Source organism: Rhipicephalus sanguineus, unplaced genomic scaffold (assembly GCF_013339695.2).
Source record: "Rhipicephalus sanguineus isolate Rsan-2018 unplaced genomic scaffold, BIME_Rsan_1.4 Seq742, whole genome shotgun sequence".
Lineage (NCBI taxonomy): Eukaryota > Metazoa > Arthropoda > Arachnida > Ixodida > Ixodidae > Rhipicephalus > Rhipicephalus sanguineus.
The window spans coordinates 92,076-117,923 of record NW_023615888.1 but is presented as its reverse complement, the minus strand read 5'-3'; the positions used below and the strand labels follow the sequence as shown (position 1 = coordinate 117,923).

Genomic DNA, 25,848 nt, shown 5'->3' with positions numbered 1-25,848 from the left:
ATTGGGTAGTGCTGGAGAACTGTGGAGACTACTGGCACCAGTTTCGCCTTCTCTCTAGCTCTGTCCAATCAGAGTGCTCAGAAATGGACAGCGCACTTAATGGACTCACACAGAATACCACTCCTGCTAAGTTCAGAACTTAAGTCATCAACTAGCAGCACAATCATATTTGGCAGAAAGGAATGCCAATATAGTCAATATAACTTTAGAAGGTAGTGGCATTTCCACCTAAAATTTGGATGCATACAAGCCTGCACCAATGGGTGCGCACTCTAGACTGACGTCATGAGTCAGACAACCGGTGACCCCACCGTCGAAGAATGTGACGGAGAACATGAGAGGAACTATTTCTCTAGACACGGAGGCAATCGGTTGCCATGCTTCAGCCCTCTGGTCATTCTGCATTCTTAAGTTGTGCATGACTACAGCTTGTACTTGATTATAAGAGCATGACAAGCAGATCAGAAACAAACACAAGGCACAAAGTAAACAAAAGCAATGCTCTGATAGTCCACATTGTCAAACATCCACCATTCTGCTTTCCCTGCATTGTTTTTTCCTGTGTTTGCTGCCTGTCGAATTACAGAATTCGTAGAATCGGCTCACGAAGCCAGCCAATTCTACAAGCACAGTAAATTCGACAAGGCATGCGATAGCCCAGCTGGTATTTTGTAGCCATGCCTTATGCTTCTAGTCTTATCATCCACTACCCGAAGCCTACTGATCCTGTTGGTAATGTGGTCAAACCGTTGTTCTGATCACTGGCCAAAAGACATTTGCATCAGAAAAGGTATTACTACTACAAAATGCCGGCCCAGGTCTCTTCCTTTATTTTCCAAGTGAACCAGGCTGCAAAAAAAGTAGGGGTGTGCGAATATTCGAAATTTCGAATATTTTTCGAATAGTGTTTACTATTCGATTCGATTCGCACTGAAATTTACTATTCGAACTATTCGAACTTCCCAAAGACAAATGCAGTCAACGTCCGATTGAAAGTGACCCCTTCAGATTTTCAATATGCTTCACCTCATTACACCCTCGTATTGCGGCAAAGCTGCCTTTCAAGCTCCGTTACGGTCGAACTTAGCCAAGAGACAAAGTCCGGTTGGAAGTGGTCCCTAGATTTTCAATATGCTTCACCTCATCACACCCCGTATTGCGGCAAAACTGCCTTTCAAGCTCCGTTACGGTCGAATTTAGGCAAGAGACAGTCAACGTCCGATTGAAAGTGCTCCCTAGATTTTCAATATGCTTCACCTCATCACACCCCCGTATTGCGGCAAAGCTGCCTTTCAAACTTCGCTACGGTCGCAAATGTATTAACTCAAGAAAACGCTGGTTCCAATATGGAGATGAAAGATTGGCAGAGTTGGGGCTCAATTAATGCTGTTTTGGACCTGAAATTTGGGCAGGAAGTCCGAGAAATCGGACGCCAAAGCTTTTTAGCATCCAAAATTTCAGATGTTCTTATATATCGACGTCTACGAGGCAGATTTGGAACTCCGGACTTGAAGGGAGCACACCCTTGTCTGCCACACCAGTTGGCCTTCCACAGAAGTTGAGAGAGGAGGAGAGGCTGAGAAAATGGCATTTTTGCCCATCACGTGTAAAGTGTTGTCGGCAACACTTTGGTTGCACCAAATCATCTACATAAATAGAATTTGGCCTCTACATTGCCTCATTCATGATAAGAAAGACAACTATGAAATATGACCCCACCAGCGCTTCATCAACCTAGCGAAAAGAAACACTTTCATGTTGCTATCTCACAAGAACATACTTAGGGATTCTCTGCAACTTTTTCTGTAATTTCACTTCGAATTATTCGAAAAATGTTTGAGAAATATTCGAAAATTATTCGAAATTATTCGATTCGATTCGCACTCATATTTATTATTCGAATTCGCTTCGCACCCAAAATTTTGCTATTCGCACAGCTCTAAAAAAAGTTAACTGCTTTAGTAGTAAACGATGTAGACTGAAGTTGTGACCACGTGACAAAATATGAACGAGAACAGTGCAGCCGTAAGTTGTCAGTAAGTACTACCTAGGTATGTAACCTAAGTCAGTGAGTACCGTCAGTAAGTACCTAAGTCAGCAGGTATGTTAAAGTTGTAAGAATAGAATGCAGGTCACTGTAATCGGAACATAGCGACTATTATCCTTTGTTTGCTCTAAACTTCGTTGCGGTGTGATATAACATATGTTTATACTAGACGTGTCATGTAAGGAAGCCATGCAAGGTGCCTACCGATGAGCGCTTCAATGTCAAAGAAGAGCACGTGGCTGTCCTGATCCACAGGGTTGGTCCTCAGCCCCTGGATCATGAGCGGGTGTGCACGGGAACGAGCATGGGCACTGTCACCCACTTCATGGCCCATTCCATGCTGCATTAAAGAATGTTCAAAGTGCAGTTAATTAGAACAGATGGGACTGCCTTCATTCACTGGTACCATATTTTCTTGCGTATAGCCTTCCCTTCCACAAACTGCAGAAAAATCCCCTATTACCCGCACATTTGAACCGTGCCAATTAATTTTACACCTTGGCATAAATGAAGCTTATTTTCACTTGGTTTCAGTCACTAGCGTCACCGCCCCACCTTTCTCTACTGTACGTCTCATCTGATGCTGACACTTCCACATTTCTTGCATTGCCTGGAAGCATTGCCATAAAGCCACTTTGCAAACTGAAATTCGCATGTAACCCACAACTCTAGGACAAATTTTCTGTTTTTTTGTGAGAGTTATACGCAATAAAATACGATCTCGAGGCCACCAATATATTAGCAGCTACACAGGAGTTGTGTCCTGTCTAGCATCATTATCTTTGTCTTGCAACTCCCGCACAGGATGGCATCAGCAAGTGTGAAACAATGATATTTATTTACAGACACTTTCCACGCAAAGTCTTGGAGATAAGTTTAGAGCAAGGCAGTAGGCTTGTGCAAATATTCGAGCAGTTCGAATACTCGAACGAATATTACATTACTCGAATTTGCTTAGAAGTGAATTTAAAATATTCTAAATTTCGAAGTATTCGGCATAAACAAATAGACACATAAACACCGCATGTAACCCCCTGTAAAGGTGGTTTCACTGCACTGCAGAGTGCTGTACCGTGAATACACCTTTCCAGGGAAAATCGTACTGCCGCGAAGCACCACTTCAAGGTTAATGAACAAATTACCCCCACATCGACTCATCACTTTTTAAGTTGAAAAGCTCATTATACTGGCTTATATGCTCTAAGTAGAGTAAATTTTAAAATGTAACGTATTTTACAGGTTATCACTTGCGTTGTACCGAAAGTCAAATCCTGCTACTATTCAAAGTTGCTGCCACCGAAAAGAATGACGTTTGCATATGCCTTCTTTCAGTTAAAAAAGAAATATTGTGCAGGTTAGTTGGGTCATGACAAATATACTCACTTTTCTTTATAATATGTGATAATACTATTTGAATTCGATTCGAAGTTATTCGACCATATCACAATTCGCTTTGAACCTAAAATTTGCTATTCGCACAGGCCTACAAGGCAGAGGTTGCACTTGGCTGACTGGATCGTAGCCAATAACCACAGAGAGTGAATCAAGCAAATGTAATCCTCCCGACTTCACACTTCGTCAGACTAGGCCCTCACTGTTTGTGAACATGCCCATCGCCTGAACACTCTGAACACTAGAAGCCAATGTACTAGATTTTTTTCATTGACAAGTATAGGCAACTTTGTGGAACTTAGACCACAGTGCTGAATGTTTAAACAATATGTGATGACAATAATGATATTTTATGGGAAGGTAGTCGCTTCCTTCTGTGATGCACAGTCATGTCAAAGCTTCACCACCAACTCCACAATGAACTTTTACTACTGCGAGTGTGCTATGCCAGCTTGCTGTCCTGTCATGTGCTAAAATAAATCAAAACTGCCCTGCACAAAGTGTAGTTTTCATGCTTATGTACTTACACTGTAAAATTAAACAAATACAACACACATGCCAGAGTTTATGCAAAGCAAAGCTCTGTACATTTGTGCAACGCTTGTGTGCGTGTAAGATTCGTTGAGGTGACGAGGTTGCTCAGCATAGTCTGCCTGTAAGCAGATGTTATTTCCACAATGCACCAGTTGCCAATTGGTTGACTGTTGGCTGCCCCTCTCTTTTACCCTGAGTCCATGTGCTTTAAGGCATTTCCAACCTGGTGTCCGGGTGAGGGGTGGTGCGAAGCGTGGTGTTGCTGCTGCAGGTGGTGCAGTCCGCGCTGGGCGGCATGCCGGATGGCAGCCATGTTACGGTGGCGCAGACCCCGGAACAGATGCACCGCCGGGTTGGTCATGCGCTCTCCCGGTGCCCAGTGTGCTCGTCACAAGCACTCAGAACCTCCTCTGCTGCCAGACCCTGCAGCACTCGATCCAGGTGGCCTGCACAACCACACGCGTTTAAGTTCATCGTTGTCGCAGAAAAATGGGAGTACAAGACACTGGAAAAATGGGTAATACGACGCAGTGTAACTTATTGTCAAGACACCACCATATATCAGTTAATGAAACAAACAAAACACACGGGGCAGCATTAAGGCGAAAACCTTAGATGCCTATGTTGGTGGCCCCCCCAGAGAGCTGGTGACCTTGACGTGAAATGCACTATGATGAAAAAATCCCTTCGCGAATGCATGTGGAAACAGCTGCGAGCAAGTGAAAAAATATATGCACGCCCAGCCAACGCCTCCTCTCGGCTTTACTGCGCAGATTAACACATGTTTTGCACATAAAAGTGGGCACACGCACGCTGCGGCTTTGCATCAAACTAGGCACAGTTGCTGCAACGTCGGCTGTTGTCGGCAGTGCTAGTTGGTGGCAGGGAGGTAAGTGACGAAGCGTGCATGCCCTTGTGGCTCGTGGAGACGACCACACAAGTATGCCACTGCAGTGTTGCTGCTCGTGCTTCTGTGTCTGCACGAGCAGGATGCTGAAGACAAGGGGATCCCAAACTGTGGAAGCAAGCAGTGGAACGACAGGTGCAACGAGCAGAAGACGTGAATACATGTACGACATGAAATGGGGCTCACATAAGGCATCCAAAGGGTCTACTTTGATGCCAAACATGCGTACTGCTCATTGTGGCTCCTGTCGTCTTACATGAATACAGCCTTCTTGTGTTCCAGGAGTTTAGCATCTGCCAAAAATTTTTTTACTATTCAAGTGAGGTGTACTAGCAATTACGAGATGAAGGGAAGCGAAAGTGAATAAAAAGAACGTCACAGTTTTGCCGCAAGGGCAAAGCAATGAATGTGATACTAGCAAGAAATTGGAATGTGATACGAAGTAGGCTAGCAGCTCACTCCTTTGGATCCGATCTCCCGTATCTATACAAATGAATACAGCCGCTCCTCGGAACAACACCGTTTTTGTGCTGTCTGTCGTCTCAATACAAAGTAAGCAGTGAAAGCACAGCATGCACAAGGATAGACATTAGTATAAGTCTACTAATGTCTGTTGAGATAGCACGCTGTGCCAGTGCTCGCGGCCACACAGTTGTTGCTTGAGTAACACAGTCCGCTCCCCCCACCGACATCCCTTCATGTTCCCTCGCTTGACGAAAGACGGATGGGGCGTTTCCTCTCTGCTTGAGGAGCCGTCGATGACAGATCTCGTAAGCAGGGTGATGTTATCGCATGTGCCCTTCATGCGACAAAGATGGCTGGCTTATTTCATCTCTGCTTCAGCCGCGTTCCCCAGTGCTTGCGTGCTTTTAGTCACGCATAAAACATACAATGTGTGGGGCAATGTTATCGATTTGTACTTTATACGGAACATGATGGCAATGGCAATGACAAAAACCCATTGGAACCACGACCTCCGCATTATGCAAGCAAGTACTATCGGTTGGGCTACGACAAGAGTCTACCCAGTACTCTAGTTCTGCCATTCCCAAGCTAACGAATGTGCTTCCACACATCCTCACCGGTCTCCATCTGCCAGACGTAAACCGAGCCGTCCGAGCAGCCGACCACCATGAAGTCGTCGAAGGGTCGCCACTTGACCACACCGACGGGGAACAGGTGGCGAGAGGCCAGCATGATGCACTTGCGTTCCTTCAGGCTGACCAACGCCACCGTGGTCACTGGCCACACTGCAGATGCTCTGCAGCACTCGTGTCTGAAAGTGCGATACAATTATGGGATGGCACAGTTAAAGCTGTCGATGCCTTGACAAACACAAACTCTTGAAATGATCATACACATACAAGCACCTCATTTATGTCCAACTATACCAAACGGTACTTTCTCAAATGTTGGATTACGATTACAGGATGCCGTGCCAATGGCAGTTTACTGTTTCAAATCATGGTTGTAGTTTTTGACAAACATGAAATACATATAGAAGTATCATAGAGGACAGACTTTTGGGCTAGTTGGTTTGTTATGTTCATTGAAGCCATAGCGCTGATAAGACAGGGACCACAGAAAGAGGACGGGACATGCGCCGTCCTCTTTCTGTGGTCCCTGTCTTATCAGCGCTATGGCTTCAAAGAAGTACCATAGCCAATGTTGTTTTTGGAAACTCCTGCAGACTAATATGGAGAAAAAAAAGCTGTGACAAAGAGAAATAATAAAACATTGCAATAAGGCATCAATAGTTGGCAAAGTGTGGCTTTTTAAAGATTTAATTTGAAGTTATAGCCAACTTTTTCAGGAAATTATATTTGACCGACTAATCACACATATACGCAGAATAGTTGGTACATCGATTATAACAAGAGCACTACAGCAGGACCTCGTTGGTACATTCCCATTTCATGCAATTTCCTGGTGGCAATGTTCGCAATATTGTAACTAAGTGAAACTGTGCAGTCTTTTGGTGAATTTAGATTGTACGTTTTCCTGGATACTAGCACATTAGCTTCATGCATTTAGCTTTTTTCAAAAACATATCAAGAAGGTTCTACTGTATACCACACGGTGCCATGCTGCGAGCCAGTATCATATTTGTATCGTAACGGAGACTATATGCCAACTGAAATACCACACTGGTCACCAATTTCCTACTTCTGAATGTTCGTCTTCTTTGCCCTCCTTTCCTCAGCCCACTGGCATTCTCTTTTCACTGTAACAATATATTACCATCTGTCTTTTCTGCCATTCTTGGTCACAGCACATTTACATCGTCTGTACCAACAATACTACAGCAGCAAACACTGCAAGTGGCACTGCACGCAATGTTCCCAGCAATGTCCAACGTTTCACTGCAGTCTACTGCATGCAACAATCTGAAAAACAAAACACGAGAAGTACTCACACTACAGTTACTAGGAGGCACTAGAAGCTGGGTGACCTCGCCTGCATGGACACAGAATCGGTGCAGCAGGGTGCCAGCGTACAAGTCCCACAGACAGACCGAGAAGTCCACACCCCCGACACCAGGTGGGCAATCTCGTAGCGCGAATGCACGTGGTTCGGATACAGCAGGCAAGTCACACGACCGGTGTGGCCATGAAGAAGCTGGTGCTGCGCGGGATCTGCAGTCACAACCACACTGATCAACGAAAAATGCTCAGCTTTCAACCAACAGCACCGGGAAAGTGAAGACAAAGCTAAAGGTGAGTGACACAGAGTAAGCACTATCAAGTGAAACTTTAATGCAGAAAGAAATTAGGCACACACATCTCACAGTTCAGGTGCCCGAGTGAATGCTACAATATCACCACAAAATAAAAATAATATTGACGCGGGAAAACTGTTTGAAAAAGCCACAAAGAAACAAAGCACTGTTAAGTTTAGTCAGTCAATGTGGTGTCACAACGGCTTTGATTCCTGACTTAGGGTGTGCTCGAAGACATACTGTAGTCAGCTAAGTAGACAGCTAAGCAGACAGCAGCCATTTTAAGTCTCATTCCTATCCTGACAAAGCTGTCCATATGGACAGGTTCGTAGAGACAGCGTCAAAGACAAAAATGATGCAGGCTAATTTGCTGTAAAAACAAGTGGCGATCAGAGTGAAGGCTAAAAGCTTTCCAAGGAGAGAACAGATTTTTGGGCTAGTTGGTTGTTTATGTTCATTGATGCCATAGCGCTGATAAGACAGGGACCACAGAAAGAGCGCAAGTCCCGTCCCCTTTCTGTGGTCTCTGTTTTATCAGCGCTATGGCTTCAATGAACTTTCCAAGGAGGTCTCCAGCTCAAAGGAAGATGTGGCCATAGTTTGTTACGTGCCTAATGTGAGCTACGTCGAAGCTTTCGCAGGATTGAACATGAAAAGTTAAAAGAACAGTGATTTTATGGTATATTCTAAGCTTTCTCTTGTTGACACAAGTTGGCATGACGCCTTGCTGACGTCTTCCATACGTTCCATTACTCAGGTTGGATGCAGAACCACCCCTCTCCCAAGAAACATGCACCCGGAGCACAATGTTAGCAGGAGAAAGGCGAGAGCGAAAGCTTTATTGAAAGATTGAACAGGTAGGTGAAGAGGCAGCCCTCGTAGACGCCGCCTGGGTCAAAGGCAAAGAGGCCTACACGGCCGTGGTGGTCGACAGCCAGGGCGAGATACGGGACGCCGTCACCCTGTTCACTAAGGAATCAACGGTGGCGGAGCAAGCCGCGATTGCTTTAGCTATCAGGAACCGAAAATGGTCTTACATTTATAGCGATTCCAAATCAGCAATTAAGAGCTTTGACAAGGGCTATGTCGCTGGGACTGCTGTTAAACTTATCGGCAATGTAGAACCTATAGAAACTGAAATCCGATGGTTTCCTGCACATATGGGACAAGTGATGAGGCTCGGGTCAACCTCAACGAGGTGACGAATGATCTGGCACGAGGACTCGCTTGCCGTGCCGGTCAGAACCGAACCGACGCCCACTACCATTCCGGGGATCATAAAGATAATTTACTAACCTACAACGAGATCACTAAATACTACTACTTGGGGCGTAGACAATTCCCACTGCCACACGTAAAGTTGAACAGGGCTCAGGCAGTCACGCTACGTTTACTGCAAACTGGGACGTACCCCACTCCGTATTTTGTAACAAAAATTCACCCTGAAAGTGAAATTAGAAAAGAATGTGACGCATGCGGTGGCATCATTGAAATCAGACACATGCTGGCGGGCTGTCCCGCGACTCTCGCCAACCCCGAAGAAAAATGGCTTCACTGGCAGAAGATGATCTCCAGCTGTTCGTATCAGGATCAACTACGGGCTGTCCAGAGGGTTCACGATGGCGCCCTAAGGCTCGGCCTAACGGTGCCGACGTGGACGCGGCCCGCCTCGGTCTGAAAAGACCGGGCTTCAGGACTCTTAATAAAGTTTTGTGAATGAATGAATGAATGATGCTGTCCTCTAAGATGTCCGCGTAGACTATCTCCGATACTGACCAGAATTGAAGAACCCCCTCAGAAGGATTGCAGCTAGGGCTGGTTGGTGTTCCACGCTTGTGGAGTGGTGTGGTACAGAATAGAACAAAGGAGATACAGTAAAGGCTCATTAATGCGAACTCGAAAGGGACTATAAGATTGTTCGAATTAAGCGGAGTTAGAATTAGTGGGCAGGTGCTAGAATGAACGGACATCGCACGGATTTGCACTACACTGCACGGGCAGAACCCAAAGAAGCCACCTCTGGACTCGTTATCGCGAACTGGGCTACTACACGTTTGTGGTAGGCGATTCCGTAAATTAAGTTCATGGAGCTCTAGTGGCGAACAGAACTAATTGATCAGTCAGTGATACGCCAGAAACAAGCACCGGCATGCATTCATGTGAGGAGTGAGCTTTATTGTGAAATATATATGCTATTCATGCTCCAAAATACGTTTATTTACATTGCAGAGTTAACGAAATCAATATTAAAAGTAACCAGTAATTTGCATTTGCTTGCGTTTCTTCTGTCGCGACTCCATGAGCATAATTTGCGGCTTGCCCGAGAGTTCCAGCGCAGCATCCGAATTCTCATCTGCTGAGCAATGCTGCTGTTCCTTGTTTTGCATCTCTAGTAAACTTGGTGTGGTTTGCTATTGCAACACATTAATTGTGATCACTTTGGGCCGGCTTCTGCGAGGAGCAAGGCAAACCAGGGGTTTCCAGTTCGAATTAACCGTTGTGGATACCGACGCGTTCGAATTATTGGACGTTTTCCCCCATAGAAATACACAGGACTTTGCCGGGACCCGAGCGCCAGTTCGAATTAACTGTAAGTACGAATTAACCGAGTTAGAATTAACGAGCTTTTACTGTAACTGGAAATCAGTTCTGTAGAACCCCGTAAAGTGGCGGAAGGATTAAGGGAAATTGACAAAAAAAGGATTTTTTGGCAACTAAGAAGCTTTCCTTGTGGCTTCGTGCCACAAATGGGTGATTGCCAATTTCCCTTTCCGAAAGAAGATAACTGATAATGAAGACAAGTTCTCATCTCTGTTGGCACTTAGGTTCTATGCTCTTTTTTGCATTACACCGTTCTATGTGTGATTCCTTATAACAGTGGCTGTATTTTCATGGAGACAATGCAAAAATGCTAATGAAGAGTAGAATTTCTTCAAGCGTAACCTGAAGGAACCACGTAAATGTGGTTTAGAACGACAGAAAGTTCGAGTTTGTAAGGATTTGTCATAAAAAATGGCAAGGCAAGCAGACATAGACAATAGAAAACGGCATTAGTGTAGCCTTGCCCTCTTATAATTGTGTCTCCTGTCTGCATGTCTTACCTTCTTTTCGATGCATCGGGAAAATATGTTCCATTTAACAACAGCTCCATTTACCGACAAAGCAGTATGGGAGTGCAGCACCCAAATACAAAACCAGCCAAGTTGGAGGCAGTTACATTGGTATTTTGTTTAATGAGATTCTATTGTGCTTAGATTTTAGTGCATGTTAACGGGGCCCTGCAACACTTTTTGAAGTATAATCATCGAATGGCTTCATTAAAACAACTTATTGCCTCATGAATCGACTTGCGCAAAGTTTCGGGAACCTGTCAAGTACGAGTGGAGTTACAGGCATTTATCGCACGCTTCAAGCGCTTTCTCTCTCCTTTCGTACCAGCGAGCGTGTTGAAAGTTACTCAGGAAGGGTAATGACAATGGGGCAAGAAGATGCGTCCATTCATAAGCGTGCGTCATGGCCTTGAGCACTTTCTTTCTTTCTTTTTCTTTGAACATGCGGCTTACTTTTAGTGTGATCGTGAGCACACACGTGGGCACATGGCGTCATCTAACGGCGGCTGCAGTAACTACACTCAAACCTCATTATAACAAAGTCGCATCTGCCACGAAAATAACTTCGTTATAACCGAAAATTCGTTATAAACGTTTATTTGTAACACTGTAGCTATGACAAGACTATTCTTCATTTAGTTCGTTAGAACCGGTAATTCGTTATATCCATTTTCGTTATAGCGAGGTATGAGTGTATGCAGCTCATGATGGTTAACTCGGCCAATGGCCGTGAACTTTGGGTTTATGGCACGGTCATTTGGGTTTAGGCATCATTTGCCGTGAGGAGGGAGTGATTTCTAGCTGACTTTGAGACTTAATTGTAAATTCCAGGCCGCATGCTGCACTATAATGTTTGGCAAGTGTGTTCTCAGGAGCCTCGACTACCAATTGGCAGCGTTTTCTGACCATGCTGAAAAAATGTTGCGGGGCCCATTTAAAGATCTCCAGATAAACTTTAAGCCTTACAAAAATATGTCTCTCATAACCTATTCTGCAGTTTCAGGCTGCTAAACCTGAAAGGTTAATGAAATTCAATGATAAGCAGCAAAGTCCAGTAACCACTGTATGTATATATCATGCTCATGGTATCAGGACTGCCACCAGCACATGCATAGTGGCCCAAGGCAACCCTTGTCCCTGTTTTTATTAGAGCTTGAGAATTGTGGACCAAGACCCAATAAAAGAAAATGAAAAAAAAAAAAGTGCCTGAGCCATCTTGGCTCGCCCTTGTGGGCAACAAGAAATCGCAAGATGGCCAAGAAAGAATGCATAATCTTGCCACAGGAGTGTGAAGCAATGTTTACTGTTACATCACGCAAGCCGTGAGGTAATAATGCTGGACTGATTCACATGGCATCAGAAACTAGCTATCCAAGCACCTAGGTACGATATTCTCCATACAGGATTTGGAGCAATACTAGTAGTTTAGAAAATGACAAGATGCTTTCAGGCACCTTTATATTCTCTCCACTGTGGCATACCTAGCCCCTTCAGACACGAATTATGATGCACTGTCTGCAAATGGGTCAAATTCGCATGGCATGATATTAAGACGCTCACTATTGCATTTCAAGAAAGAAAACGAAGGAATGTGTTGTGTTGTGTGAGTTTCAGTAATTAATGTTATTTAGCGTGTAACTAATTATCTAATTATTCTGCCTTCAGTCAGCTTCAATACTTGCATAAAAAGAATCGACCATTAGGCCTGAAAAGCATGCACACTTGCTTTTTTGGTTGTATTCGTTTAGAGCGGAGAAAATAAACTCTTGACGTTGGTCCTGGAACGCGGCACGTCGAACGATCGTCTAACATGGTAGTGTTTCCAGCAAAGTGATCATCTGCAGCAATACGCAGGACAATGAAGTAAAATGACCGCTAGTTGTCCAATCAAGAAGCTTGCACGAATGTGCACACTGAGTTTCAGGCCATTTGAAGAAACACGCGACGTGGGACGCGCCTCCGAAGTTCGCGTCCCCAAACGAGGACGCCGTGTCGCAAAGGGCTAGCGTTCAACCCAATGCTGCTGAATATGACCACAGAACCCAATGGTAGTCAAGCCAATGCATCTTGGGAATAACGGAACCTCCAATTCAGGAAATGGAGGTCCTCCGATTGGTTATCCAGGGTCCCCAAATGTGAAACAACTCTCTATTTAACCCTTTCAGTGCCAATTCCGAAATGACTCGGGCGACGAAACACCTACAAGCCCTGCCCATCCCGAGCATACTTGTTTTGCCTCTTTAAATCACTCCCTACCACTCGTGAGACAACTCTTGTAGAAAAAAAATCATGATAACGCGTGGCATGTCCCGCTGTATACAGATAGAACATATAAACAAAGATAACTTGTAGTGAAAATTTTGAAAACAGATGGAGTGCGTGCTTCCACACCAGCGTCGGTTCAGGTCTCTTTTCCAGCGTCTCAGCAGCGTAGCCATGGAGAGTCGGCGTGCCACGGGTGCACGCTATTTGCCAGAAGAAATTCATAGGCTCTTGATGAATTTGTACTCTGAATAAATGAATAAATGACTCAGCCGTTCTGAAAGGATGGCTAATTATATAATTTCGTTAATTAGTTCACTGCTTTTCATTTTCTTGAAATCATTAATTTGTGAGCGCTACTTTTTAATTGATCGCATAATCCCTAATAAGAATGTTTACATGCCCTGAAGAGCATGCTACTGCACTGCTATCACAAAAATTCCACATAACAAAAAAAAACCCCAGCAGAAAGTGTGGAGCAGTGCCCCCCCCAAAAAACACCGGCAGTGAAAGGGTTGATTAGCTTGTCCGACATCCATTAAAAAAGTAGCCAAAAAAAGCCAAGTTGCTACGTGCCTTTCCTCTTACCGTCATGGTGATGCTTCCCATAGAGTAGCTGCAGCATGACAGCTTGGGTGGCCGACACAACGACGATGCTGCCATCTTCCCTGCCAACCACTAGGCGTCCTTGAAGGGGTAGGTAGACACTGGCAGTGAGCTTCAGCTCCTGGCTCTCTCCAGGCAGTTCCTGGAACAGATGCACAGCTGGTAGTTAATGCACTTAGTAGTTGCACAGTTGGCAGTTGCACTATTACTTTGCGCTCTCCATTCTCGTCTATGATGCTGGGCTTTGTTGAGTCGTATATTTGTATCTAGTTTCGCTCAGCGCTGCACAAGATAAGCACAAACCAACACTTTACACAGTGTGGCATGAGAAAAAACATGGCAATGCCATTTCCACATGTGTGTCAAGGATCAAGGGGGAAGCCTAGTCTTAGACCAAAAAGAAATTTTCAATCTCTATCTTCTCATTACGGTGCTGAAAACTTGTATATATACGTAACTCTCTGTGTTAATTTCAAATGAGTAGTACCCAAATCCATGCTTCAGCACCAGGCCATTGTCAACAGGCCATTGTCTTGCTCGTTGCAAGAAGTGAATGAGATAGCAGGAACTAAAGATATGTTGCAGACGTTGAGATTCTGACAATACCTACAGTGGCCCACTTTCATTTCAATTTTGTGGAAGCTTAGCTTTGTTCACCTAATTTTTCAAGCAAGTCTGGAAAAAGGTGAGCTCTTCACGTTTCACTAAACACATTATCAATGGTTTCTGCACGACTCAAGGAATCCAGTGAGACCAACCTTGTTGTTCTGTGTACCTCGCAACAAGAATTATGAGAGTGCAGTGTTGAGAAATCAACATGGTTCTTCAACAAGTCTTCTCATCAAAACATTCCCCTCAGCAACATTTCCTGTTCAAGAATTTTTCATCACTTCAAGTGAGGTCCTTCCCCTGGAATTCTATCTAGAGAGAGCACGGTCAACATGAGAATGTTTTTATAGAAGCATCATAAATACATTAACAGGCTTTTAATTGAAATGTTCCTTTTGGCATGCTGCTAAACATGACACATATCAGAGGAGTCAAACAAGAAGTAATGATTACGCTAAGGAATGAATTTAATTAGAGGGATTAAATGTTCATCACGCAACATACACTTTTTTTCTGCCTTTGTCCGGTGATGACATCTCATGATGAGAAATCCTCTGAAGTGAGTAAACCAGAACTTATTTAAATTATTCAGAGTTACAGAACTCAAGCACCACTAAAAGATTCCCAGATCTTTTTGCTCCAGTCTAACGTGCCAGAAAACAATAGATGTGATTAGCACCTGCAGTTGATAAGCTATGCTGTGCCGTCTGTCACATAAGAAAAAACCTGTCACAAACTATCTTTTGAGCATATGACACAGTCAATCTACAGATATCCCGTTTTCACAGATTACTGTCTTGGGCATGGCCAGGAACATGCATCGGCCGTCAGATGAACTTACATCCAAAGGCGTACGTGAATGGATGATACGAAGGAACCAACCATTTTGTCTAGAATGCCTGGAGGCGGTGGCTTCATTTCGTCCCAAGCCTCTTGCAAAGCCAGGCTCAGGAATGGCTCCATTTCTAAAGAGAAAAGAAAAAAAGAAAGACTTGCAAAGAGAGCCAAGTTGTGCCCTGTTTGCAGTGTGGAGGCTCCTCCTGGCTAGCCCTATATTTATAACCACTTGCAGCAGACAGGGCTGAATAAGCAAAGCTAATTTAATCCTTTCTATGCCAATTTCAAAATTTCCTTAATCTTTTTATGGGTGTTTCATTGTGAACAACTTTCATTATTCAAATGTCCGTAATTAAAGGGACTGTCTACCGCTAGGAAAAATTTTTTTGATTGTGGTGAAAATGAGAAGATCGTTCGTCACATCGGCGGCAACGAGCGCGCTTTCGTCCCATAAAAAAAGAATTATAATTTTAATCTGATGTTGAAAACCGTGAAAGAATGACCGCTAGCGTCACCCAACGGCAAAGTGGTCGCAATTCCCGCAATCTATAGGTGACAGACTATCCACACAGGTGGACTTATTTTGCTTAAAAACAAACATGTAGAACTTGAGAGTGTATTTTCCGCTCTTGAAACAGCTTTCGATTGCGTCAAAAAGTAATTTTTGCTGTATTTTTTTATCCCACGCGCCCAAAAAGACGCCTGGCGGCGCTGCCGCCGCCGCCGCTTTCGAGTTCATCTGCTTCAACACCCCGCGCTGTTTGTGCCGTTACGCTGCACTGTCGTTAGGATGTCTCGCACGTGCTGCGCTGTGAAGGCATGCATTTATAATCGCTACATCAGTACAGGAGTTTCGTTACATCGTTTGCCTGCAAGACCGTTACAGAAACGTGTGTGGGAAGATTGCGGCAGCAGTGCTAAAATAAACGCATACACTGCAATCATAGCAAAACGAGTGTTCTGTAATCGTATAATACGGCTTCATTTAACTGATGGTGCGCTTAAAACGACTGTTACATTCATTGCATTAGTGTTCAGAGAAAAAAAAAAAGTCACAGTTTCGCCGCAAGGGCGAAGCAATGAATGCGATAGCAAGAAATTAATGCTATACGAAGTGAGGCTCGCCAATGGATACTCTCAGTTTGAACAGCGTTCCTGTTGCAAAGGCGGCCGAAGCAGCGAAGGAAACTAGCGTGCTTCAACTGTCGAGCTGTGACACTTGATAGTTCGCGCTCATCTTCTGTTTGTTCGTTTAGCGGCGTCCCTTCAGCTCGAGTGACTTTCGTACGCTCGGTAACATGAGCGCGGACATCACGGTGAAAGCGTGAAACATTCCTCTTCCCCTCACCGCGAGAAAACCGCGCGAGCAGACAACGGAAGGGCAATGTTCTCGCTGCGCAAATATAAGAAGCGAGCGAGCTCGACGACGACTTTTAAATGCGCCCGTCGTGCTGCTAGCGCCATCTTGCTGGTAATGAAGAAATGCTTATTATCGCCTGCCGTGTCTGAGTCCGTCCAGCGGTAAAGGGTGTGTATATAACGCTCGCCGTTAGCTACGTGGAGGATCTGCATTTCGTGGCGTAGTGGATAGCGCCACTCGCTGCGGAGCAAGAGGTCCCTGGTTCGATTCCGCGCTTCAGAAGCATTTTTCTGAATTATTTTTCTTTGGGGCTTTTATATATATACATACTTATACATATACGGTGCATGATGGCTACAGGGACGGACATTTTCCAGCCGAGACTGTCCATATAATTGCTATCGCAATAAAAGAAATCCTACAGAAATGACATGTGCTTTCGGTTTTAAGTTTTACCGGCACTACAATCGTCATCGTGTCCACCAACCAGTGTTGTGGGGCATATTCACACCAATGGAAGAAGACCGAACGCAGATCGAAAAATTCTGTTTTAAAATTTCTACTCACTTTCCAGAGAAACCGCTGCAAGGTTGGACACTTCAGACGGTATGCTTTCGAATGCGGTACAAAACAGAAAAGCGATGAAGGACGGTAGACAGTCCCTTTAAGTTGTTTTCTGCAGTTGTTGCCTGTCAGGTTGTTCTTCTTAATGTTTCTGTGTTGCTGATAGGCAATGCCACAGAAACAAGGTACACGAAGCACGACATTTCTGGGGACAGAAGTGAAGTGTGCTTTTGTAGACTGCAGTTTGATGCATCGTTACACTACTGACACACTGAGGAAAAAAATATCGCGAGGGTGTCTGCACAAGAGCCTTTTTGCCATTCCACACCTGTGTGGCCACCAAAGGCCCCAAATCTTCTTCAAGATTGGCAGTACTATGTTGAAGTTCTAAAACAACACACTAGAGCATTTAAGGTCTTAATTGTTTACTGGAAGTGAAAAACCACTGCAAAAAAGATGTTGTGTCACTGGAGCCAGCTCACTTTATTGAGATGCATGGGAACTGACTACTTCTCCCTTTCCTCCAACAGCACTCTACAAAATGGCTTTGCAGGGGGCTGTTACCATACAGTGTTTCCATAAAGCCATGGTGCACTTTTGACTGGTCACAGCAAACCAGTGAAATAAGACAGAAATCTGAAATCTTCACCAAATAAAAGGAAAATCTTCCAAGTTTCATACCCGTTCACTACAGTTCAATGTAGCCTCCATTTACTGCCATACACACATCTAAATGATATTAAGGTTTTTCCCACACACCGTTAAGGACATCTGGTGTAACGGAGTGAAAAACGTCTGTGATTCTCCGTTTTAAATCATTAATGTCGTTACGTGGTGGCACTTTGTTGTGTGCACAATGATATTCATGTTGCACTTTGGTAGTGGATTCGAATTTAGCAAGGCAAGGAACACACTGAACTTTCCTCTTTACCGCCCACATCTCGACTAGCATGGACATGGGCTGATCCACTGCTGTGCAGTTTGGGTACTTTGTCATCACCTGTGTGCGCACATCCTTGCACTTCATACTACAGAAACTTGGATAGTTTGCCTATCATTTAGTGAAGATTTCATGTTTCTATGTTATTTCGTTGCTTTCCTGTGATCAGTCAACAATGCACTATGACTTAACGGAGACACTGTGTCATGCAACAAATACAGTCCATGATAATTTTAACAGAGGTATTTTTGGCACACGTGTACCTTAAGAGACAGGAAGAGAGCAGAGTGGGTCAGGGAACAAACGGGGTTAAGGACATCATAGTTGAAATCTAAGAAGATGAAATGGAGATGGGCCGGGCATGCAGCACGTCGGCAGGATAACCGGTGGTCATTAAGGGTAACTGACTGGATTCCAAGAGATGACAAATGCGTGAGGGGGAGAAAGAAAATTAGGCGGGTAGATGCGATTAAGAAGTTTGTAGGTATAACGTGGCAGCAGAAAGCACAGGACCGGGTCGATTGGCGGAACGTGGGAGAGGCCTTTGCCCTGCAGTGGGCGTAGACAGATGATGATGATGATGATGATGATGACATTGATGCACCCGAATTCATGTTCAAAGAACTTATCTAAAATGCTTTTTCATTAACCAGCATTTTCACAGCCGTTATTCAGAGCCACAAATTACACCGCCGCATTGATTGCTGTGTGCCACCTACAATTAGTCATCGCAATGACAGTCATCGTGGCGTCCCTTACCATACTACACCATAAATACAGAGGCTGCATTCGCAAGATATCTCGAGACTCTATGCAAAATGTAGCAGCCTTTGCATACACGTGGGAAAGGCTAGAAATTCTAGATTATTTGCAGATGCAAAACCAAAATATGTCACCCAGTTTAATTTAGAGTAAGGAACCCAGCAGGATGCTCATCAACTCGTACATCTTTGCACAGGTTTTCAACATCATACATGTTTGACATACACCGCATGCAGTGACACGAGCCCAGAGGGAAGGCACCCAAATACTCACGGACAACGGCATTTGCCTCTTGGCGCATGCGAGCTACGTCGGAAGCGGCCACGTCCACAACGTTCCACAGGACAACTCGACCGTTTGAGTCTCCCCTCAGGAGCACCTTGTGAAAGCCGCCCCGCGTGCCCAGGAAGTATCCCATGGCGGGAGGGCACACAAGCCTCTGTAGACAAAACAGCATTAGGAACTTGATTAGGCCACGTTCAGACTTCCTATGCAATGTACAGATGTGCATTGTAGAATAGCGCAAAAGATAGTCAGGGACACAGGCTAGACAGACGATACGTTATCTGTCTCAGCGAATTTAGACAGACGCATCAACAGCTAAGCAGACGTATCGTTTGTCTAGCCTGTGTTCATGTCCATCTCTTGCGTTGTTCTACAATACCAACTAGCTCAGCCTTCCTTACAGATACAGATATGGGTTAATGCCTCAACAATGAGCTTACCCATATAACTATAACGCAATCCATGTGCACCCAAGAATCTTGTTCTAACAAAATCACATTTTTTGAAATGCTGCTATATATTTATATAGCGAAGTGCCTGACGAAGAAACTAAAGTTTGCAATGCCTCCAGGATCAGAGACACTGCAACGATCGGAGGCGAACGACGATGTCATGTGATGACGTCACAATTTTAGTGATATCTGGCATCACGATGACGTCATATGGTGAAGCCATCACGTGATGATGATTTTTTGCATCACTCGTGCTGACACTGTCGACAATGAAGGTCAATTTTTGTGTTTGATGAGGAATCTAAGGTTTTCACCTGAATAAATTTTCTAACAATCATCACTCAGACGACATTCTGCAAAATTCAGAACGCTCCCACGTGATCAAAAACTTTTCTCTTTGAAATACCCTAGAAATTCGCTGTTTTCAATGTAATAAATCAGCATGATTTTTTTCTAATACACTTGAGATGGTTGCCAAAATGGCAGGGACGTTTGGCCCTATATTGACATTAAACCGTACATGTCTTGCCAACTTTTGCAATGTACAGTGCACACGGATTGAAACACTTCAATTTAGGGCTAAGTATTACACATACTTTCGTCTCAGCTGTCTTGAGTTCACATCATATTGGCGCAGCTTGAACACTACATCACAGCCAACATTACCCTTAGAGGCCAGAGTTGTAGCAACACGACGCAATTATTTTGATCAATCGCGAAATACCCGTCTTTATACTAGATGACTGGTTTCAATCCGTGAGCGCTGTAGAATGCACTGTCTGCCTTCCCATTGCTCTTTTGTGGCTTCTTTGTTCTCGACAAAATACCGCTGCAACAAAATTGACTTCCCGTCCCAGAGACTGTTTTAGGTGGCGTTTACAGCAAAGGTATGATGCTGAAAACTTGCCTCATCGTTGGGAACAGCAAGCACACAGAAGAGGAAAGCGTTGTCTTCGGAGTTGGGTCCCGTACGGACTCTCTGCTGTCGGCAATGGCACTGAGGCAGCACAAGGAACGGGAAATTGCAGCGTGAATTAGTCGGCACATGCTAAGCACGGCCTGTTGTCATTGCCTCACGAGCCGATACACTCACCACCAGACTGGTTGGCGAAGCCCTGGCAAGACAGCCACATAGCAACAAGCGGCAAAGACTACTGTAACAAATGTTCAGCAAGCAGAGAAGCATGGCTGTGTCTTTGGCAAATGGTTTGCTGTAAGTTACTTTCACTCAATGGCACCTACAAAATTCAGCTTTGCAGTGAACTAAATTACATCCTTTTTAGCTATTCAACAAACATTTACATTGTAGAATTTGAGAATAATGCTTTCAGTGACTATGTGTAACTTGTTTGGCAAGTTATTACTGGTTCAAATTAGAGCTGTGCGAATAGCAAAATTTTGCGTGCGAAGCGAATTCGAATATTGAAGTGTGAGTGCGAATCGAATAAAATATTTTTTAAATATTTCTCTAATAGTTCTAGAATATTTTTCGAATACTTCGAAGCAAAATTGCAGAAAAAAAATTAGAGAGGATTCCTAAGCATATTCGTATGAGATAGCAACATGAAAGTGTTTCTTTTCGCTATGTTGAAGCACTGGTGGGACATTGTTTCATAGTTGTCTTATCAAGAATGAGGCAATGTAGAGGCCGAATTCAATAATTTGGTGCAACCAAAGTGTTGACGACAACGCTTTACACGTGATAGGCAAGGATGCCATTTGCTCAGCCTCTCCTCCTCTTTCAACTTCCGTGGAAGCCCGTGGAAGCCCACTGATGTGGCGGACAAGGTGTGCTCCCTTCAAGTCCGGAGTTCCAAATCTGCCTTGTAGACGTCGATATATAAGAACATCTGAAATTTTGGATGCTAAAAAGCTTCGGCGTCCAATTTTTCGGACTTCCTGCCCAAATTTCAGGTCCAAAACAGCATTAATTGAGCCCCCACCTCTGCCACATCTTTCATCTCCATGTTGGAACCAGCGTTTTCTTGAGTTAATACATTTGCGATCATAGCAGAGCTTGAAAGGCAGCTTTGCCGCAATATCAGGGTGTGATGAGGTGAAGCATATTGAAAATTTGAAGGGGTCACTTTCGATCGGACGTTGACTGTATTTGTTTTTGGGAATTTCGAATAGTTCGAATAGTAAAATTCCAGTGCAGATCGAATCGAATAGCAAACACTATAAAAATATTCGAAATTTAGAATATTCGCACACCCCTAGTTCAAATATATAATTTTGACCTGCTTTGTATACCTTGTTGTATAAGTTACCACTGCTTTGTAAATTTAGTCTTTAAACTTCTTCATTACCGGTTTTTGCACCTGCACCACATACAATGTTTTGTTTTCTCTTGTAATTGTTGGAGTTCCTCCACAAACGAGTGCTCATTCAAGATGTAATCATTTTTTTCTAACCCTTAGCGGTCCGTTGTTGGGCCCCTCCCAACAACACAATATGGCTGCAGTGGTCCATTGGCAGGCACTGGTGGACAAGCTCTTTTGTGGTTTAGGTCACGCGAGCGTTTTCTCACTGCATTATGTGCCATCTCTAAAAGTAGTAAACTTCATTACCTTGTGCTTTGCTTTTTTTTAAAGTTTCGGACCAGAATGGATGGGAGGTGGGTAAAGGTTCCAGACTGCAAAGGGTGAATCGAAAGACTTCTCACTTGACTTGTGAAAACGTTCCAGGGGCCTGCCTTTAGAAATGTCTAGTGAATTATGAATAATATTCACTGATTGGATGACTGAAATGCTTTATATTTTGTAATCATATGTGTACAGCTCATTTTTTGGTTGCTTCAGCAGCTGATCGCTACACTGTATATATTTACAACAGTCGAGGTGGTGGTGTTCTTGGCTCTTGAGCCTCAGACAGTTTGCTAACATAAACAGACCTCAAACCACGAAAATAACATCTTTTTTTTTAAGCTGCATTCTAAGCACAAGACATTTGTCATGCACCGAGAACAATACTACCATACCAACAACCTGCCTGACTACTTAAAATTAGGAGAACTGGCCAAAAATAATTTATTGGCAAGAGTGTCAACAGCTAATTTCGTGGTTCGAGGTTGTTTAAAAAGAAGTACAGCAAAAATAGACAATTAAATGCGCATGCACGGATTAGAATGGACTAAGCCAGCGCACCAATAATCTGCAGTAGAATTACTGGCATCTGTTACCAAACAGATTGAAGTACATCAATGGCACAGCTGTACTGGCACGATACGAACTAAAAGGAAAAGCAAACATGCTCAGCACACGCATACAAACTACAATGTACAGAAACTAAAAGCTTGCTGCTTTGCATGTGCATTAGCATGAAACTTGCGAGAACATCCATGCTACATCAAAGGCATTTCTATTTACATAAGGGTCAGAAAATTTTCTGTTCTTAACAATGTGACAAGTACGGCTTTGGTGCTGAAAGTAAAAAGACGTAGCAATGGAAAGCTTCTATGGTCAAAGCCTGCCACAGAATGCAAGAGTGAGTATTAACGTCCTGATTACTGTAATAAGTATACAAAAGTTTGCCAAATTAGGTTCTAGTTGCTGCACTCCATTCTCAAGGATCTTTATTCTTAAATAAATATGTGCTTACTCAAACGAACCGCCATCAATCTCTATACTTATGCTGTACGTTTTTACCCTTGTAGAAGTTGATGACGAAAACAATCAAAATAACAAATGCTTTTTGGACTAGCTTGTTTTTGTAAGTGTTACTGACTCCCATTTTTAGAGAAGATGCACAGACAGAATGCTTTGGGTTACATTACGCCACCATACATCATCACTGCAGACAAAGTGCTTCTTGGAGCAATTGTTCACTCATCCTTGAATGCTGTGTCAGCAAGCCTGTGGAATTTCGTAACCTTTGCACATTAATACTTAATCCCATTCTCCTTGCCACACTACAACCTAGTCCTGTCCCTCTTTCAACTGCGTTTCCTTTCCTTGCAATGCTACATTATGATACTACACTGGATTCAGATGATGGATGTAACCAAAGATGCACGAGCCACAAGGCATATGATCCATGTTGGATCACTTTGTGGCTAGCATTCGTATGACCGAGGGATAAAGTATGCAAATACAATGCACTGTGGGAATTGGTGTACATGAAGATTTGATAAGCCAGCTAGGCAAAATGGCGCATTACGACAAGAGATGCACAGCGCTTTTTAGAAACACGTCCCTCAGTCCCCCAGTTGACCTTGCAGTGCTGTTTTATTCAGAATTAAGACATGCTGAAGTGCAAGGCACAACATAATCTACTTTGTACGGTATGACGAAAGACATACAGAAAATTTTGGCAATGAACGTGTCTTGTGACTTCTACCTCCATTGTCAGCTAGAAGGTGCACGCACTTACTTTTCTTGGAAGTTAATTTATGCAATGTGAAGCAGCTGATGCACTGAGCATTTCAAAGCACTGCCTTACATGGGGAAAATTCGTAAGGGCATTTTATTCTGCCTTGCATGTGTTTGTGGCATAATGGTTAGAGTGTCAAATTTTTATGTTGGGGAACTGGCTCAAAACCAATTATCACACACATAGTTTCTCTTTCTGCATTATCTATGTTGCAACAATTTTGTGGTAGAAATTAAATGAGTTGGGAGATTGCAGCATTTTGACACTCAAAAGATCACACCTAGACACCTCTAGCTGCAGCAAGAGGCCGAGAAAGCTTAGCTTTAAAAACTGATTGTAGTGTGGACAAACTAACAAACTAAAGGTATGTTGGAGCAGTGTGCTGTTCTACAAGAAACCACCCAGCTAATGGCATCAGTCACGTGTTTCCTGTTGCACATGTGTCAACTCAACAAGCGACTCAATTCTCTGGTGAGTAGTTGCCCGATCACAGCTTTCTAGTCGTAACAGGATTGAAGAAGGTGTTGCCAGACTGGGGCGTTTCACTATCAGTATTTTAGTATTTACTGCTGATAATCTCTGCACCACTTTGGCTTCTGTCTGCACCATGGATTACTTTGCGAGGAATAAGGAAAGTGTGACAAGTGGCATGCGATCCCAAATCACGATTCCATCCATCATGTGAATCCAGCTAAAGACAAAAAACACTACAAAATTCATGCCTGGCATTGAATAGGTAAGCCATTCTTCAGGCAGAAGTGCAGGACATTTCTTTGTGAACATCGGCCATGACACATCATGTGACCAGTAAGGAGGGTGGGGTGCAAGTTTGCAGCGACTAATGAGCATAGCGCGATGGAGTCGTGCAAAACATTGTGCGCATGCGCTGCATGTTTTTGATGCAAGGTGGCAAAAGCCAAGGTGCAGGGGTGATGGGGGCGGTGTTGGTATACCAACCTAATTGCTTTTCCCTTCAGTTTGCTGTTCGGAGAAAGGAACAAGACAGGGTTGAATTTGTTTTCTGTTCTTGGTGAGTGAGCAACACCGTTCGGCACAATGTTCAACCAATGGTCAACCAATGGTCAACCGAAGGCTAGACATAACCTCAGGCTGGAGAGACAGCACATGACTTGAACGGCACATTTCACAAAAGTGTTTTTCACTGTTCTCAAGCACTTATTCAAGACACCCTTCGAAAACAGGACAAAGAGGCTTTGGAAATCTGTCCTATACCCCTTCCATGCGATTCTAAGCTGGGTTCATCTGCTCATTACCGGTAAGCAAATTACACAACACATTTCAGTTTCTTAATACAAGTTTTTTCACTGATAATACTTTTAGTTACATGCATTCTCGTAACATTAAGTTTTGTAATAAATATTTGAAATTTTGCATAACTAAACACTTAGATTACTGTCCCAAGGTTCTACGTAAACTATTCCCCGGTAATAATGATTGGTGATATCTTGTCAGAATTTAGAATAATAAGAAGGCACAAAAAGGGGTTAAAGAAAGTTCAACCGAATGCACTGCAAGTCTCTGAGCTGTCGCAAACGATTTGCATTAGGGAAGTTTGTTTTGAAGGGAGTTTAATGAAAATGTATGAAAGGGCACCGTGTCGATCGCACTTGCCCACAGCTTGACATCAGCTAGCACAGTCATGTGAGTAGAGGTGCTGCAGGCATCACTACTCCATGGATTAAAAACTTTTTATTACTGCATAAAATCATACTCCCACGAGAACTTGTTAGAACATTAAGTTTGATGCTACTGCGAACATTTGCAATCGGCACTGTACTGATGTGGAACAAGTACAGTATACACACCAGTAAAGTCAATTGTGGCAAAAGCGACACAGAAGTGGACAATTGACTAAAGATGGTGTCGAAGACGGGTGCCAACTTTCAACTCAGATTTTATTAGATATGGTGCGCGTGCACACACACATGTGCAAACAATCCATTGCATCGCAAGGTTGTTGGCAAAGCTTTTTAAAATAGAGCCCGAAATGAAAAAAAAAAAAAAAATTTGTAAGAGCCTTTTTGCACTGTTTTGAGCACTCCTATAGCCTTAATAACAACGTTGTGATGT

At 43.6% G+C, this 25,848-nt stretch overlaps 1 pseudogene; it reads right to left on the bottom strand.

Annotated features, from left to right (window-relative positions):
* Positions 1-25,848, bottom strand: part of LOC119378228 (WD repeat-containing protein 7-like) — a 98,036-nt pseudogene that overhangs the window by 52,054 nt on the left and 20,134 nt on the right.